Source organism: Rhinolophus sinicus, linkage group LG01, assembly GCF_036562045.2.
Source record: "Rhinolophus sinicus isolate RSC01 linkage group LG01, ASM3656204v1, whole genome shotgun sequence".
Classification (NCBI taxonomy): Eukaryota; Metazoa; Chordata; class Mammalia; order Chiroptera; family Rhinolophidae; genus Rhinolophus; species Rhinolophus sinicus.
The window spans coordinates 183709068-183725942 of NC_133751.1; the positions used below are offsets into that span (position 1 = coordinate 183709068).

Here is a 16875-nt window from a genome sequence, read left to right on the forward strand (position 1 = left end):
AAGACAGCTCAGTGGGTTTTGATAACAGGAATTCATGCTCATAGGCAGCTCAACAATCATTTTATTTTTGTCTAAGAAGGCAAAGGTGAGTTTGAGAAGGGAATTTAAGTTATTCATTATCATCAAATCCACTCATTCCTGTGTTCAGAACCTCAATCTATTAAAGGTGCTAAAGGAATGTTGATTACCTAGGAAAGCTAGCCTCCTTTCTGAGAGGTGTTAAATCTGTCCAGCCACTTAATTAGAGCAGGTCGTTTGATGGACAACAGGTCCCACTTCCATGGAAAGATGATGGAGAATGTTCTCCAAAGTATTAAGAGCAAACTAGTTTCCTATAGACCATATGGTTGTCTAATCATTTATTGCTTATAATTAAAACCAGTTCACCTAGCTACATTCAAAAGGAAGAAAATACTAAGCACATCTAATTATATAAAGCATTTCACACATTATGGTAATAGCTAACGTTCCCTGAGGATTTGTTAAGTGGCTAAGCAACTTTCCATGCATTTTCACATTGAATTCTCACAACAATCCTGTGAAGTACTATTATTATTCTATTATTTCTATGAGGCTAAGGAGAGGTTGGGCAATTAGCAAAAGTGGTGAAGCCCAGAGGAGACTTCTGGGATTGTCTGGCTTCAGGGACTTTCTTCGTAACCCTTGTCTCCTCTCTGTAATAATGATCTGTTAATGTGTTTATCTTCCTTACTAAACTGTGAGAGCCTCAAGGGCAGGGACTATGTTTTACTCATCCTATATCTCAAGTACAGAGCAGAGTGCAGGAAACATAATAGGTACTCAATGAAAGTTTAGTGAATGAAGGAGGAAGTGCCTTCTTAATCATCAAAGCCATAGTATGGTTAATATGGTTTTAGTGTTAAATATATAACTATATAATATGCATAAACAAAATACACAAGTCAACAAATTTTTATATAATAAAATAAGTATATATAAATGTATCTAACTATTTTTATTAAATTAGTAATCCATATTTTTTTATGTTGAAGCATAAGGAATTGTCATTTTGTTAGGTCAAAAATGGTCAAGGTCAAATAATCACTTTTATATGGTACAACCTAGTGAAAAAACATCTATGTCAACTTTTAGTTATATAATTAAGCAGAATGCTTCACTACCAGATTTCTCCTACTCAGATAGAGGCTTATCATTATAAACCACCAAAGAGAAAGTTTTATGAAAAATTAAGGATACCTGTAAGCACTTTCTTCTGGTTCCAATATCTAACTTAATATACAAATTTACATGCCAGGTAAAGATAATTTGGTCCCGCACATATTTATTAGACTTGGCTTGGAGTCTCTGCCTTTTCCAAGCTACCAGGTTGCATACCTCCTTTCAAAGTTCTGCTGCATGAAATCCTCCCTTTTTTATATTAACTCTGCCTTTATCCCAAGCCCTGATGCACCCTCTAGTGTTCCTCAAACAGTTTTGTAATGACTATACTACCTGTGTCTATAATAATCACTTTTTGTTGAATGTGACGTCTATTGTATTTAATTATGTAAAGCATTGGCAATGGACTGACTAAACCCAACTGATTCAGTTATTATGCTAGATGACTGACTGGTTGACCATGGACAGTTCTTTAATAACTTTTTTTTCCTTGCACAAAAGAAACGCAACATTAGAACTTCAGAGAGTAGCCCTGGACGCCATTTTAAGCACACATGAAATCTGCTTTGCTTCTATATAATTGCTGCGACAAAAGTATGACCTCTCCCTATTGAATTCTTTGTATGTTAAATGTTATGAATTACTTTCTTGGCTTCACCTTACTTGGAACTTAGTCATCTAGGGATTGCCTCTTTGCCAGTGGTACCAACAAGGCCTTCTGTTTTTGGTGTTTTAATAATGTCCACCTAACCCGCTGCTGGGCCTGAATTCTTTTTCTACTTTGCTTTGGTCTTTGGTTTAAAAACCACACTCTAAGTCCACTTGGGAATTTCCCCGTCCTAGTTGGGTCAGCCTGGCTTTGAGCGCAGCTTTATTATTGGGGTTGGTGAAATTCTGAAATATGTAATCAGCAACACTGGTATTACAGGTTTTCAGGACTTAAATGAGAGCCTTCATTACAGAACTGAGTTAGATATGGATTCCCTAGCAGAGAGTAGTCGGCGGGGTTGTCAAAAATAGCACCACAAGAAACGTAAAGTGCTATATACATATATTTCTATTGTAACCTGAAAATTTCCCCAGTTGACCATGAGGACAAATGGGAGAGCATTTGTAGTTTTAACTCAGGATTCAATGGGGTGTCCCCAGTGGTACCCACTGTGTTTGCCCAATAAATATACTACACTTGACAAGAGTTCACTAAAAAGTATTTCCAGGGTCTCCATAAGGTGAATTCCATGTTTGTATACAAGTGTGCTCCTCTTGGGTGCCAAGACTCTGTCAGGTGTACTGACACAGCACCGGGCTACTGGCCTCGTCAGAGCTGGGTAGAGCTTGGGGAGGAAGTGAGGGTTGTGAGCTAGGGAATTCTCTTATGCTCTGACATTTTTTGTTGTTACAGGAGACCCAAAATAGGCCTTTTGTGCCCTGATGTTTTAGTGGCAACAACGCCTCCTATTTTCACTCGTATGCTGTTCTCACACCCCCTCTCCTCTCAGAAGTCAAAGTCTGTTCTGGGCTCCTCCCTCCCGGCAAGGTCTTCCACGTGGGACTCCCCAGACCAAGGACTTCTGGTGCGTGCCCTCATCGGGTGCTCAGGCAAGTCCAGATCTTTTCATCTCACTTTGACTCCTGATGGGACGCCCATACCAGCCTCACCTCCTCCATGACCTGTTAATGTCCATGTTCCTGTCCACGTCCATCTGTCCCTTTTCTGAACTCCATTTCCTGTAGGTACTACACACTTTGAAAACGTTTTTATTTAATAACTTAATGCTGTCTCCCAGACAACACAACTTGAAGCTTACGTAAGGCAAGAACCTTCCATTCAAATTCCTGTGTCTTCTTCCACCACACTAGCGGAGGGTTCGGTCAATATTTGCTTGACACATAATGAAGGCTTCTGTTTATTCATGAGAAAGAAACAACCTCCCTTCCCTCCAAAAATGGAAAACAGCAGACTTCCAAATAAGGAGCCATATTTTCCAACTTTCCTCTCCCTTTGCTTGAACATGGAGATAAAAACTGAGATTTGTAAAACAAAATGTCAACCATTCAAAAGCTCTCACATGCCTTATTTACTTGTTTTCAGGAATTCCTTTATCACAACCAAGTCTTTTATTTGCATTTATCCTGTAGAAAATTGCTGGATGCAGTGTTTCACACACTCAAATGTACATGGGCTAGTTCATTGTGTGTGCTGAATAAGGCCAATGAGACCAAGGTCAAATGGTTGCCTCTACCATGGGTCAGTTTGCTTCACACAGCCAGAAACTTTTCTACAGGCAAAGCCAGACCCCATTTAACTACTCCCCTGCCACCCTTTAATTAATCATTGACAAATATATTCACTTGATTGAAGGGAAGGCTGCATAATTTCTAGCAAAATGTTGTGCCTGAATCATGTATAGTTTTCTTACCATTTTTCTTTATTTATTACCATTTCCTATTAATAGGAACAGTAACAACGAAGAGCATTTTTCATCTCGTTTGAGTATCAATGGAATAATCAGAACGTACTATGATAACTGAAGAATATGAAAAAAATAGTCTGAATAAAAGATGTGTCTCAAAAAAAAAAAAAAAGATGTGTCTCACCAAGTATTTATTAGGTATCCACTGTGCTAAGTACCCACTACATATATCGCATTGAGCATTGACTTAAATGGTTAAAAAGGTGGTGGGAGGATTGGAGAACTGCAGGGAATTTAGCCTCAGATTTCTTTTAGAGGAAAGGAAATTGAGGTCCAGAGACTTTGTTCTGCCTCAAGCCATGAAATAAATTAGAGGCAGAGTTGGGATTAGAGTTCTGGGGAGATAGGCAAAATCAAAATAACAAGTGTAAAGATACTGTGCAACCATTGATTTGAAGCATATTTAGAAATTGTCCAATTTAAAAGAATTCTATGTTAGTAATCTTCATTTAAGTAGGTATGTTACTTTTTATCTTTTAAAATGTTATACTATCAGTTTTTCTTGTCTAAAGTTAATGTCACCAAAGAAACCAGGTGAATTAGCACTGGAGTCCCTACCAGGTTGAAGGGTTTAACTTTCTGTGGTAAATACAAAAATTGAGATCAGAAGAAAAAAATAGATAGGAATTTTCAAAATTATAAAGTTTTTAAATTATAAAAGTAATGGGGTATTAGAGAAAGTTTGGGGGAAAAGAAAGGAAGTATCACCTGAAAGGGTCCAGAATATGCCACTGTGGCATAAAAATTATTTTGAAAAGGTAATTAAGGTATCAAAGGAATTCAGTTGTCACAAATCCCCTCCCTACGAGCAACCAGAGTAAAGACACACCACACCTAAACAGACACATCATAAAAACAATAATATTGCCCACCTATTCTCCTAAGGGCTCATTTATCTTACTAAAAAGTCATTTATTTTCCCATAAATGCCCTTTTTCCTCCTCCCTTCCTTCTTAAAAAATCCCTTGTTTTCGGACTGTTAAGTGCCCTTCTCTGCTATTAAAAGGGTTTATATGCCCCAGATTCTAACCATCCCTTTGAGTCACATTTTTCTATGAACTCCTCTATGCACACTAATAAAAATGTGTGATTACAGTTTTGTTTTTTCTCTTACTAACCTGTCTTGTCAGTTTAATTCACAGGACCTCAGGAACTGCACCTAAGAGGGTAGAAGAAAATATTGTCCTCCGACACACACACCATTAGCATATCATCAGCTCAACACAACTATTTTCAATTTTGCGTATTTTCTTCAATTTTTTTCAGCTGCATTTATTCTTTACATAATTATAATCATTAACATTATAAGTAATGACTGCAAAATATTTCATTGAGATGATAAATAAGTTTCTTTAAAAGCCTCCTGTTGGATATGTAGATTGCTTCTGATTTTTTAAAGTTATAAATAATTTGGAAAAATTTGAACATAAAGTTTTTCTCCTTTTAAAATTACTTCCGTAAGTTGGCTCCAAAGTGCTGTGGCTTTGAAAAGGAAATGTTGTGTTAAATACCTATCTCAGGGAGATGATAATTAGTGGTAAAGTAACAAGAAAATGTTGACAGTCTTTTATTAAGTAAATAACTTAAGGTCCAGGTAAAATCATAAAGGCCATGAAAAAACTTAAAAGCCATTTAGTAATTTAGTATCTGGAAGACAAGTAAACATGATGAGAATTATCCAGTAAGAAGAATTACTTGAACTAGGTAATTTGAAACCCAGAGAAAGATCCCTTGGCTTTTTCCCCCCCATAAAACAAACAAAAAAAAATAGTGAATTACTTTAGCAACAAGTTTGTGGAAGCTTGGGTGAATGCGTTTGTTTTAAGTGAAAAGAGCCAATTTAAGAGAGTAATTGCATATGAAAGCTCTGATATCAAACCTTGATTTGATTTTCATTAGCTTTCACTTGGAGGAAATGATAAACTATTAGAAACAAGCAATTCGTGCTTACAGTTATCTGACTACTAAAGGAACAATCGAGTTACTTGAACCTTTCCTCCCAGCTACTTCGCTGCATTTAGCCATTTGTCCTTCATTAGAGGGCCCAAGACCAACTATTCTAACAGGCAATTGATTAGGAGATTTCAAATAGCAACAACAAAGAAATGTTTGATTTGAAGAACCACAAGCCTATTCATCTTAAAAAGAGAAGGGGAAAAAACAACCAAACCACATTACAACACAATTTAGAACTTTTTTCCCACCTTGTAATCTAAGAAGGGCAAAATCAATTTTCATCTCCGAGTACCATTTTCTCCTATTAGATTTCTCTACAGTGAGCTTTCCACAAATGATGCTTGATCATTTCTGAGTCACAACTACTTAAAACCCACATTTATGAGCAGTCATTTTCTAGGTAAAAGCTGAGGAAATTGCAGAAAGTTTTTTGTGCCCTCATGTTCTCTCTGTCAGTGTTTTAGATTTAATCAGCAGCTGTAGCAAACCCTGTTATGATTCTTCCCTCAACACTTTTGACAGGACCAAAAATATGAACCTGCACATACAGCTTTTCATAAACTATCAGGAGTCCTTTTTCTTTTTTGCCAGCTGGTAATTAGTCAAAATACTGTTTTGGAAATAAATCATGTGCAGGAATCCTCATCAGGTCACTTGCAAATGTGTCAGTTTGAGAAAAACAAAGAAGCACTTACCAGTTAATTTTCTGTGAGGAGAGAAGCTATTGTGATGCCTGGGTGTAACCTCCCGGCTGCAGTATGAAATGGAGGGTGGTTTTCAGAACGGCTACGTTGTACACTCTTTTCCCTGCCTCCTCATTTGGCTTTTATCTGGCTTTTGAAATGACACTGTAGAGGAAAATGATGTTGGGTTTCACTTGAATGTGGTTCTTCCCTTCCACCACCCTCCATAAAAAATTCATCACGTATTCCAGGAGAAAAGTAAGCAATGCACATACTGCACAAATTAATTCTTTTGCTCAGCATGTATGTGTGTGTAATGGAGATTTGTTGTTGTTGTTTTTTTTAATGGAAATCATTACTATTGGCTGCAGTGCCGCAGGCTGAAAAACAGTGATGGGGGAGGCAGCGATTACTCCTTTGTTTGGGTGGGCTTTTGCTTATGAAAAATCAAGTTAAATTGCATTCCAAGGACGATATGAAAAGAGCCTTAGAAATGTCAAAAGAGAGCTTTTCAAATGCACTGGGTTTCAGCGTATTTCTGATAGTAAAGAATTGGAATCACATTATTAGTGAAGTATGTATTTTTATTTTTATTTCTTTATTTAGATAGGTTGAGAGAGAACTTTCCAGACTGAGGAAATTAAAGATTTGATTTTTATCCCTCATCTCATATCTGTGGGCTCCATCTGTGTATCTGAAGCAGGACTCAGAATTCAGAAATTCACGGGGTGAGAATTCTGGAGGCTAAGGGTAAACAAGCCTTGATGTGGTTAGCTTCCCTCTGCAGGGCTAACTTGATTATTTTTGTGAGATCTAACATCAGCTTCACCACGTGATATTGGAAATCGAACATTATTAGCTCCTAAAACAGTGTTAGGCCAGCTAATTGAACATTGTTTGAGGAGCACACGATTTTGTATCTGACTGCCATGAAACACTGAAAGGGGAACAGAATGTGCCACCTCAAAATATGCCTCTTTGACACAAGGATTAGCTTGAGCTGATTATTTTTAAGAAACTGCAGACACAGAAGAAGCTTTGAAAACAGTAAAAGTTACCTTTTTGTAAAAGGGAAATCTACATTTATAAAGGAAATTTGCATTAGAAAGGGGGCCTGTACCGGGAAGAGAGCTACTGCTAGAGATAAGTTTTTCCTCTGAGCCACTCATTTACCAGTCAGGCCAACCTTTGTTTACCAAACATTTCCTCTTCTCACCTTCCTGTGAATTGCCTTCCCCCCTTTCAACCAAGACCCCATCCCTCCCTTTTCTTAGCTGAGGAGCCTTTATAGTCCTCAGTCTTCTGGTGGCCATTCCAGCCTCACCAGGTGGGCCTCCTGAATGTATGTAATTAAAATTGTTGTGTGTTTTTTTTACCCCCTCCTGTTAGTCTTTTTTACACGGGGTCTTAGCCAAGAACAATGAAAGGTAGAGGGAAAATGCTTTTTCCTCTTTTCCAAGACCAAGTCTAGAAAATGTGAAGCAGTAATCCGTACGGTGGGGGGTACGGGTGGGCTGGGACCAACCTGGGCGATGGGGGGTGGGGGTACGCGTTTACAAACTACAAATATCCCCGGGCCCCTAAGGATGTACACTCTCCCACATTTGCTCCCAATCCATTGATTCCACAGAAGTAACCACTACTAATAAGCTTGGCACATTTCCTTTCAGTATGATCCTAGCCTAGAAGTGCTCGTTGAAGGAGGTGGCGGCAGAGCTCTCGGCTGGAGACCTCTAGCCAGTCACCAGGTCCCATTCCTTTGGGTCAGGGATTTTCAGCTTTACCAGTAGTGAAAGGCTACCTTCCGTCATCACACAAGCATAATTTCACCCACAAAAGACATCTGGAGGATTTCAAGAAGTTTTGGTTACTAGGCATGGTTTCTGAATTTAGTTTTTGGTGGTACACGGGGAGGCCCCGAGTAGCAACAGAGTCGAGAAATGACATGCAGCCGAAATTTACTACGCGACAAGCATTGTTTAAGCACAGTACCCACTGAAACTCAGGAAAGTGGACACATTTTCATGTTTTAGTTACCACCTAAAACAATAGAGTTGAAAGGTATGATTACTTAGCTTTGAAATTGGTCCCCAAAAATCAGGAACAGTAATAAATCTCTCGGCTGTTATTTTGAGAAGCTCCCCTAAGACATGTAACCATATATATACATATATATACATATATATATATATATATATATATATATATATATATATATATATATATATATATATGGTTACAAGCCATGCCACATACATATAGTTAGTTAGACAATTGCTCTGTTATTCAAAAGTAGTTGAAGCTGAAATGCTCGGATGTGCTAGAGATAACTTACCTGCGGGGGAGGGGAGGGGTATGTAATGGGAGCAATGGATGCTGGGTGCATTGGTAAAGCTGGTCAATCAGTTCATTGGAGGTGTATTAAGAGAGTCTCTACTGCAAGTTGCAGGGTAGGGTGGGAGTTCAGTCCCAGGCATCTGACTCCAAATGCCATCTCCTAAAATACATGTCGACGTAAGAAATGTCCAAACCTGTAGAGAGAGAATTTTTTATGAGTTTATTCGAGCCAAACGGACAATTGCCAGGAAGCAAAATCTCAACGGATTGAGAAAATGCTCTGGAGGATGGCAGTTTTTTAGCTTATTATATACATTAGAATCAAAGGAGGAGACAAAGTTTCCTCCTTTCAAGGCAATTTACCTGATATCCGTTGGTGGTAGATTAAGGCAGCAAGAGAATGCAAAGTGGGAGGGGGGAATGTCTGGGATTGGATAAAAGTAAGATGGGGAGACACAGATTTCTTTTACACTGGTGGGTACAGGACAGATAATAATTCACATTGACAGCACACAGAGATGGTATGTGGGGGAACTAGATAACATGAGGGGTTCTGTGGTCTCCTGCTCTGGTGCAGTGGGCTGTGCCCTGAGGGGTCTGGAGAAGGAGATTACTCGGACATTTCAAAGGTATGTTATCTTAGATGCAAAAAGACAACAGACAGGCTCACTTAAGGTAAAGACTGACCTTTGTCAGGGAAGCTACAGGCCTAGGACAGGACTACCTGCCAAGACTCACTTTTAGTTAGGAATTTGTACGTTCAGACCAATTTGTGAAAAATGGGAAACTTCACTGCTTTTTGGTTTTTCCCTCTTGTCATACAAGAAGGTGACTGTCTCCTTGGGTAGGCAGGGTTGGAGCTTAGACTTTGGGGCTTTGATTGGCTTGAACAGTGAGGCTGGAGCCATGCAAAGCTTTTTCTAGACATTAAAATGGACTCACAGCCGCAGACTCAGTGGCTCTGGGAGGTCACATCAAGGAGCCATGCCAACCTGGCCATATAAGACAGCTTCCATAAAGGACAGATTCTTAAAAGCCACTGAGGACAAAGCCTTCTCCACATTCTTGCTTTGAATTCTCTATGGCCCCTGCAGGAACTGAGCCTTCAGGATGCTCAGTAAATCTGTTAGAGGATTTAGCACTACATCTTTTTAATTAAGATACACACGCTCTAATTACCTGCGGAAATGTGGGGAACAGCTTCTATTGTTATCTCTAATTTGAATAAACCTTCTCTTTTAATATGTCAAATGCTAAATCAAATGAGAGCCACATATGAGGATTTAGATTGGTTTTCTTAACAAATCTCAGGGCCGGAAGCTTTTGGAAGGCAAAGCAAACACTCACCTCTCAGAAGGTGCCTCTGCCAGGCAGCTGCAGGGAAAGACGTGGGCAGAGGCTTCAGGTTCTGGGTTCTGAATCTTTATGGTGAGTAATTTCTCTGGGAGAACTGGTCGCAGCTACCCCAAGTCTTGGAAGAAGTGCTTCCTCTTTTTGTAACCAAGGGAAGCAAATAATCTTTTAACTTACTGCCCTAGAAAAAGAAATGTGGTTTGCCACTGGTTAAATCTGGTGTATATCACTTAGTCAACAGACATCTGGGTGACACCATCCTTGGCCCTGATTCAAGAGAAAAGGACTGCTCTGGGAGTTCAGGCTGGTTCCAGCCCTTTAATTATGCTACTTTTCTTGTTAAACTGCAGATTATGGATATGATGTAAGTGTATCTGGATTTTTCTAAAATGTCACATTTTGGGAAAGGACAAGGAACAGAGAATAAAGCATATTTTCCTGACTTCTTTAAGTGGTTCAATCACTACTTGCATTTTTCATTAGGAAATTGGTAGCCTGGGGCATAGTGCAGCTGCTCAAGTGTTTTGTTTGCGCTGCACGGTGTTTTCTAGAGTTTGAATCATTTAAAAATCAGGAGATCTCACATAGCCATCTAGGTTATCAGCTCCTCATGAAAAAATTGCCAGATGGGTAACAGTGGGCCTGTATCCCACAAGGGTATACAGTTGGAGGAAGCTGAGTACTGCCTACTCCCAGTACCTGACCACTTTGGGCAGGCATTACCTTACGCCCTGACCCCCTTCACTCACCACGACATCCATCTGGGCCCTCCAGAATTCTGCACTTTCAACCCTCACGTTCCTTTTGAATTCTTTTTTCTGTTGAGTTTCTTCAGTTTAGGAAAGTGGAATACACAGAAAGCTAGGTCATCAAGCAATCATTTTTATTGCATAAGGAATTTTAAGTTCGTTCATTGAAAAAGTATGACTCCCCTACGTTTCTCTAATACAACTTGAATGCATTATCAAATATAATTCAATTAACAAAACCAACTTAACCAGCTTAACTATAGAATGGGGAGCAATCTGCCCAGTGCAGGCAATAAGGGAGTAAATTCCCTGTCTGCAAGGAATTTAAAAACAATAATAAAACCAAGTAAGCCCTTCTGCTTTTTGTGATCACCATGTGTCAGCAATTGTAAATAAGGTCAGTGATGAAATACTCCTCTCCTCAAAAAACCTTTTACTGGCTTAAGTTCTAAAAAAATTGCTTCAATTACGATGAGTTTCAAGTATATATACTTATATATGTACAAAATTTATTTTTAGTAGACAATGTGTGTTACATAAAAGGTAATTCCATATTTTACTTTTGTTACTTATTCTTTAATACTCAATGTATTTCACATGGAAATTCATTGAAAAAACTCCCATTTATAATCACCCCCGTATCACGCGTGGACTCAGTTAATCTTTCTTTTGAGATTAGGTTGGTAATGGTTCTAAATTTTTAGTGCAGTTTGTGTTTCCCTACATTTAAACAATAGATTTGAAACACATAGTAACAGCACAATCATGGTAAAGATGAAGAAACAGAATTTAAGGCCTTTCAACTTTATTCCATTTCACCACTTGGGGTTTTTAGTTATATTTAAAACGTAAAACTGTGAAACCAAGAGGGAGCTGCAAGGTGTACTATCTTTTTTGTTTGGCAAATGTAAATTTTAGTCTACAGATGAACTTTTTAAACCTAAATTTGGATAATGTTTTTTAAATTAAAATTCACTATAAAAAATTGTCTTAAAATGAAAGATTGATTTAAGAAGTAAAAGCATTACAGCAATGACGTGATTTAATAGTTGCCTAAAGTGTATCTTCTGCAGGCATATCAGTTTTATTAAAATTAAGTTATTAATTGCTGATGTAGGGGAGGAAAAGGATCTTTCCCCCATCCACCTAAGGGGGACCCTGTGACAAAAAACAGGTTAACAAGAGCAAAGCATACAAATTTATTTAATGTACAGGTTACATGGCACATGAGAGTCTTCTTAAGGAAATGAAGACCAGACGAAATAGTTAAAACTGAGTGTTTTTATGCTAGGTTTGTTAAAGAGTGGAAAGTCATGAAAAAAATGTGATAGAACAAAAAAGGGTATGAGCTAAGTATAGTGAATTGGGGGAAACAGCAAGGCCTGTTTGTTCAAATTCCTCTTGGTATCTGGAAGATAGGCGTGGTCTTCTCCTCAGGTGTAGGGAGGGCATCTCTCACACGAGGGTTTTATGACTTGCTTCAGGAGAAGGTCAGAAAGTTCTTCCTACATATGCTCTTCTCAAATTCCTTCAGCTTAAAAATACTCAATATGCCAAAGTGTGTATTTTGGGGTAGCATGTTCTGAACCTTGTCACTGGACAGTTATTTGCACAAAATATTATTATAGCAGAATGTAACCAAGGGATCTACAGTCAAATTGGCAGTTAGATATAAAAAATGTTGAAGAAATAGTTGTTCATTTTCCCTCTTCTTGTACTGCGCTATTTATTTATTTTTCATTTTTTCCCAGGCATAATTATATAGACAAAGTTTCAGTAAATGAAAATTCTCACCATCTGTGTTTCTTTTGTTTCAGTTCATGATAAAACTGAAAATAATTTGGTCATATTAAGGAGGGGGAGCTACTAAAAATTGATATGTTCCAGGTGTCAGTGTTTAAGTACACCACTGCCATGGCACACAGGGACCGTCAAGGTAACGTAAGAGAGGAAAAACTTTTCCTCTACCCTCTTAGGTTCTGTATCTGAGGCCTGTGAATTAAACTGCCAAAAGAGAGAGGAACAGGAAAAAAAGTTTATTTCTCATGTACACAGGGACTTCACAAAAAAGAAGTTAAAACTCAAAGAAACAGTTAAGTCTGAGAGCTCATAAACCATTTTAACAAAAGGTAATAAATTGTGGAGAAATGACTAGATAAAATAAAGGGGATGGTTGTGCTTCTAGGGATGGTATATGAGTATTATGGGAAGATAACTACCAGGAAATGTATGGTAAATAAAAGTTTTTAGTAAGTGCTATGATCTGAATGTTTGTGTTCCCCCCAAATTCCTGTGTTAAATCCTAATCCCCAAAGAGGGAAGACAAAGAGTTCTTCCTATGTCTGCCTTTTTTTTTTTTTTTTTTTTGGGGGGGGGGATATTGGGGAACAGTGTGTTTCTCCAGGGCCCAACAGCTCCAATATGTCTAGTTGTGGAGGGTGCAGCTCAGCTCCAAGTCCAGTCGCCGTTGGGGGCACAGCCCACCATCCCATGCGGGAATTGAACCTGCAACCTTGTTGTTGAGAGCTCGCACTCTAACAAACTGAGCTATCCGGCTGCCCCTCCAGCAGCTTGTTGTCTTCAATCTAGTTGTGGAGGGCACAGCTCACTGGCCTATGTGGGAATCAAACCACCATCCCTATTATTCAGAGCTCACGCTCTAACCAACTGAGCCATCCGGCTGCCCCCTATGTCTGCCTTTTCTTAAATTACCTTCAGCTCAAAATAATCCTCATGCCAAAATGGCATGTTTGGGGTGACGTGGTGATTGCTTTGAGTATCCTCTTGAATTCAGCAAGATATGTTTATGCCCACCGGATTTATTCTGTTGGGTTGGAGTGCTCTGTATTGAATATTTCAATTTTTTTTTCTTTTTTTAAATTGTGGTTAAAAAAACCCCACTTGACATAAAATTTATCGTACTAACCATTTTTGAGTATGTTTCAGTCATTCAGTATTCACCTTGTGGAACAGATCTTCAGAACTGTTTAATCGTCCAAATGTGCAACTGTATACCCATGAAACAAGATCTCCTGTTTTTGTACTAAATTTTAAAAAGAAACTGCAACTGACAATTTCTTTAGGCAAGGAAGGACACTTGAGCTACGTATCCAACATGAAGAAAGGCAGTGTGAGAAGTGAGGGAGCCCACCTCGCAGTGGCACTGTGGGAAGAAAGGAAAGTATGAGCCGGTCCCGACAGGGACAGCCTTATTTGCCAGAAGTGGCAGAGAGGTCCAGGTGGTCCCGGGAGAGGCTGAAAGGGGCCATTATTTTTACTAGGACTTGAAGGGGCTTGGTGTCCTTGCACTGAAACTGACCATGGAATGAGATGTCACCTGCTTGCTTAGGTTTTCTTGCTCTGCAGTCAAGGTCATGCCATAACACCTTCCACCCACCCCTTCAAAGTAACTTTTAAAATAATAACTTTTTTCAATTAAAAAAATGAGTATGTTTACCATAGAATATCCAGAAAATACAAAAGAGCATAAAATGACAACTCAAATCACCCTTAGCTCCACCATTTTGCGAAACCAAACCCTTGGCATTTGGGCATATTTCTATATTTTAAAAATATTTATGCAAGATTAGGTTGTACTCGCAATTTTATAACCTACCCATTCTGCTTACACCACGAACAATTTTCCATGTCATTATATATTATTCAAAAACATGTTTTTAATGACTATAATATCACATTCTACAGATGTTCTTTAAGGCATTATTTTTTAAGGCATTTTAAAATGTGGCAACTTTATAACTATCCTAGAACACAAAAGGACAGTGCTGTCACACCTGTCTTCAAAGCAATTCCTGATAAATCTTATGCTGAAATAAAGCATTATCAAGTTGGATCCCAAAGATAAGCACATTTTAAGAAATGTTAAAGAGAAATATAAAACCCTAGCACAGGCTGCAATTTAGGCAAATAGAACCAAAACGTGGTATTATCTGTCAACAAACAACTTAGAAAGCTTTTCCATAAAATTAAATAATGATGTGATGTGTTATCCGGTACATTTGTAGCAGTGTAATTACAATAATGAGACATATTTAATATAATGAGACTCTATATTTTAAAAATGTTAAGTCATGCCAAGCATGCTATTTGGTGTTGCTCAGCTATTAAGCCATTTTATATTTTCCATTTCAATTTTATGAGGCCCAGGAAGCAAAGTGAGGAGAAATTTTTGTTGAATGATAAACATATTGAAATGGAAAAATGAAAGCTTCTCTTGCATCCTCCAGGTCAGTTAGCAACAGAGTTGCAAATTTGTAGCTCCAGTTATAGTCCACCAGACCTTTCCAATGAACACAAATTTAAGGCATTTTAAAGCATAATAAAAAGAGCATACTTAATATTTTATCCCCCCCCCCCATCATTTCAGCTATCAAAACATTACAATAAATGTCACACTTGGAAATTAACCTAGAAAAAATCCCCAAACCATTATGGTACCAATGCACATAAGGATGATTATGGCCGAAACAGCAAATGGAAATGGCACCGAAGGAATTACTTATTGGAAGAAAAGGCAGTCAGATTGATTAAGTAACATTGTACTTTGACATAAAGGGCTCAATTCTGAGAGAGGCTCTGACCACCCATTTTCCAGGAGAGGTCTTTCCTCTCTAGAACAGAGACCCTCCATTTTGTGATTAGGCAGTTGTTTCAGAGAGAGAGGGGAAACCACCACTCACTGACTGCAAAACCTTGGGCTTTAGGAGAACCTCGATTTTAATTCCAACTGCTCCCTCACTGACCGGCTGAATGACGTGTGACTTTCAACAAGTTTCTGAAATTCTCCAAGCCCTTGTTTTCTTAGCTGGAGAGTGGAGATAATGCTATTACCTACACCATAGTGTTGTGAGGTTTCAATAAGACAGTATACATGAAGCACATAAAAGAATAAGGTCTCAATAAATGTTTATGTTATTATCACTTGCCATGAATCATCCATGGTGCTTTCCAGTTGCACTATTAATGAAGAGCTACTATTTCTGTTCACTTTATGGCAGGGACAAAATTGCCTCCTCAAAATCCATTCCTTCCTTCTTTCTTGTCATCAGAACCACCATTTTATTTAGGACGTCAATGTATCCAGATAAAACACTACATGTCCCATCTGCCCCTGATGCTGAGAATGGCCACTAAGATTTACATAGAAAACATTGGCTAGGGCTTCAAAGGAAGTTGGCCCTGCCTTGGAGGTATGCCTGAGAGAGTTGATAAGATAGTGAAGCTTCAGCAGCTCTTGTGGAACTATAGGGAGCAGAAGTGCAGGAGAGAAGTTATAAAATGTAGAATCCTAGCGATCTCAGCCTTGAAATTCTTGAGGCATTGAAGGAATGCCAGCAACCTTCTACCTCCAAACCTACTGTTTCTTCAGAGAGAGAAGCTTTTCTATGTTTAGGTCACTATTACTTTGAGTTTGTTTTTATTATATGTCGCCAAACCAAATTGTAACTCACACGCACCACACCATGTTAAAATCCTTAAAGAATAATGACAACTTCATTGTTCAAGATATCCTTATAAAACTGTCTCCCTGTGTGAGGTAACCTGGGTACGTTTGTTTTTGAAACAAACAAATAGCTTAACTGACTAAGAATCTACCTCACAGTGTTATTATTAAGGACAAATGAAAAGCAAGCAAGCACATAAATTGACTTGCCTAAAACAGTCCTTAGGATATAGGGATTATTTGGTTTATAGTGGCTGCCATTACAAGGTTATCACAAAGGGAAACAAGTTAGAGAAAACCGTGTCTAATCCTTGGGGTAGAAACCAGGGACAACCATGTTTATAGCTCATCAATGGACATTCTGTATTATTATTATTTTCCTAAATTCATTGTCTGATGAATTCATTATTCGGGAGGATTTCAGCTCAAAAGTGATTGAGAAGACAAGGCATGAAGGAAAGTCAATAAACCTCATGAAACTGGAAACACAAAAGGAGTGGCCTTCTACTCAAAGAGAGAGTGCCAGGCCACAATTTGTAATCGGATGTTACGTTTCTGGGATATGAGAGAAATCAGACAATTGTATCTGGTATCTAAGTTCTGAACTAATTATATCATTGTTCGATGTACAGGTAAGATGTACAGCCAGAAAAATGCAGCTGTGCCTGGTCCTGAGAACTTGGCTCATCATTTCCTGACTCTCTACTCCTAATTGCTGG

General features: G+C 38.5%; 1 protein-coding gene across 11 annotated transcripts in view; it reads right to left on the reverse strand.

Annotated features, from left to right (window-relative positions):
• CMKLR2 (chemerin chemokine-like receptor 2) overlaps positions 1 to 10104 on the reverse strand; it is a 46120-nt gene extending 36016 nt beyond the window's left edge. For 6 of the 11 annotated variants that reach the window (XM_019727079.2, XM_074340899.1, XM_074340887.1 and 3 more), the window contains exons 1-4: positions 9938 to 10104; positions 8589 to 8784; positions 6266 to 6418; positions 4733 to 4773 (exon numbers count right to left, since the gene is read on the reverse strand). The gene's annotated coding sequence lies outside the window, so the exon portion shown is untranslated. The remainder of the gene's footprint in view (positions 1 to 4732; positions 4774 to 6265; positions 6419 to 8588; positions 8785 to 9937) is intronic. The other 5 variants (XM_074340925.1, XM_074340914.1, XM_074340921.1 and 2 more) reach the window with 1 other exon arrangement.
• Between the last annotated feature and the right edge of the window lie 6771 nt (positions 10105 to 16875).